Genomic DNA, 2,560 nt, shown 5'->3' with positions numbered 1-2,560 from the left:
GTAAGGAAAGAGTGTCTGTAAGGACTGGCCGATAGGTCACTTTCGATACCTGAAGTCACATTCGCGACACTTACGTTGGTCATACCTCAAGGTAGGTGAAGCTCATCATGATGTGGCATCAGAGAAGCCAGTCAAATGGAAAATGGCTTAGTATCTTGGTAGTTGAGAGGAGGAGCACCCTAGGAGGAGTCTTGTGTTCCCTAAAGCATAGTGGATGGCTCTAACTTCCCAGAGGAGTCACTCATTAGGCAGAGGGACCATGAGTAGCACTAGGACTTCCATACTCAAGAGAGTTTCACTTGAGTTTTGCCTTGTACTTTTTTAGTCCCTAAAAGATATGGGGAATATATACAAATATTTACCAAACTCAACCTCTATATATACATCTATAGATGGCATCATCTAGGATGCCTGGCGTGTCTTCTCATGCACTATCTCCTCATACAAGTGCACCAATTTATACCCAATATGTGCTATGGATCACAGCTTAGGGACGTAGTTCCTCTGAACTTTTAAGTCCTCTCACTTAACAAGTTTGTTGACTAGTTCATGATCATGCATTGACTCCATGTTTTGCCCTAAAGGCCATCCCTCTTAAAGTCAAGATCTTCAACTAGAGTCCTTGTTCCTCCAACTTTCCAATCTCACTTAGTAAGTCACTCAATCAGTATAATATGGTTTCATACGTAAACATAAAAGTCTTTAAATATCAACTTTCTTTCAAAGCTAACCCTTTAAACATGTGGGAACTACTTTCCTAACCTTGATAGCACCTTTTATCTATTATTCTCTAGAGAATTGGTTTTTAGGGCTTTATCTAATGCTTTTATGATACCAAACACCACTTCTTTGTTGTTTTAAAGTGTTTATATATTTCAATAATGGACTTCCCAAACAATAAGCATTTTCTATTATGACATTAACTCACTATATTGTGACATAAGCATATTATCCTATAAAGGCTGTATCTAATCTCCTCCTTATCTCAACAAGAAGTATTATGAAGTTAGCTCCTATTATTTCAACCATTTACTCTAAACCTTTTCTTAATTACCTTATAGTTATCATATTTTATAACTCATTATTAATGCTTCCACACCTCCACCAATATTTGGTTAAAACATATGAATCCCATACCTTCCAGCTTAGACTATGCCAATCCCATTTCTATAGGAGTTCCATTAGCATATGAACTAGCCAACTTAACCTCTAAGCATCTTCCTTTGAGATACTTAGTGTCTCCACACTATCAATTTTAAGAGCTTATCCTCATGACATATTTCACTTGTGTCTATGTCTTTTGCCAAGACCATACTTGTCATTTCTTATACCAACTATTAGTTAACACTTCACTATTGTATTTACATATAACTCTTCACAAAAGTTGTTTTTGTTTGTGAACATCTTTTCATGACTTCAATATGACATCTTTTGCAATCGATAAGATACTTTGACACTTAATTATCCTTTATTCCATGTGGGCTACTTTTGCCCCTTAGAACTATTCTTTTACATCATGAGAATGCCAACTCCTTGGGTTGTTCCAATATTTATTAAATATATTCTTAGCTACCATTGCAAGGATACCTAATACCAAATATAAACTTTTGAATTTGGACTTCCTAGGAGGTCACTCAATTAAGTACTATTCAAAACCAAAAACATTTAACTCCAAATATCCCAAGACCCTTAACTAATTGGAAAAAAGGGATGTACTCTTATTCATGGGCCCTTTCCTTTTACATTTGGACACTATACATTATTTCTCAAAGTTTTTTTTATATGCTTACAATCCACTATGCTTCCCTACAAGTTCACGCAAGGGGTTTGATGCGATATTCATGGTGGTGGACCGGTTTTTGAAGATAACACATTTTATACCCACCACAACAGAAGTGGATGTGGAAGGTGTGGTGAAGCTGTTCTTCAAACAAGTGATTCAAGTGCAGGGAAGGCCAGAAGAGATTATCTCAGATCGAGATAAAATCCTCACTTATAGGTTCTAGAGAACTCTTCTAGAACAGTATTGCACCAAGTTGAAATTTAGCACATTTTATCACCCACAGACATGTATTGGATATTAAGTCAAGTTTGATGGCAATAACACTTCTTGACATATGGATAAATAGAAAGGGTGAATAGGCAGCTAGAGGATTATTTGCGATGCTATATCTCTGGAGACTAGATCAATTGGGTAAGTTATTTGGGACTTGCGAAAATATGTTATAACAACTCACCACATTCGAGTATCAATGGGCGAGCTATAGGAAGTCACTATAGGAAGTCATTAATGGGCGAGGTATAGAAGGTTCTGTGGAACTCAGTATAGCCGAGTATCATAGAGAGTTACCCGCAATAGAGGCATTCATGGCAGAAATGCTCAACATTTGAAATCTAGTGAAGGATTCCTTGGAACAAGCTTAACAAAGGTAGACTAAGTATATGAACTGCCAGGACATAGAGTTCCAACCTAGGGAAAAGGTGTGGCTGAACACTAAGAATCTAAGGCTACTAAGTGGGATCAGCTGGAAGTTGACCCAATAGTAAAAATTCATGTATT

The sequence above is a fragment of the Selaginella moellendorffii genome, unplaced genomic scaffold, assembly GCF_000143415.4.
Source record: "Selaginella moellendorffii unplaced genomic scaffold, v1.0 SELMOscaffold_135, whole genome shotgun sequence".
Taxonomy (NCBI): domain Eukaryota; kingdom Viridiplantae; phylum Streptophyta; class Lycopodiopsida; order Selaginellales; family Selaginellaceae; genus Selaginella; species Selaginella moellendorffii.
This window is presented reverse-complemented; position numbering follows the sequence as displayed.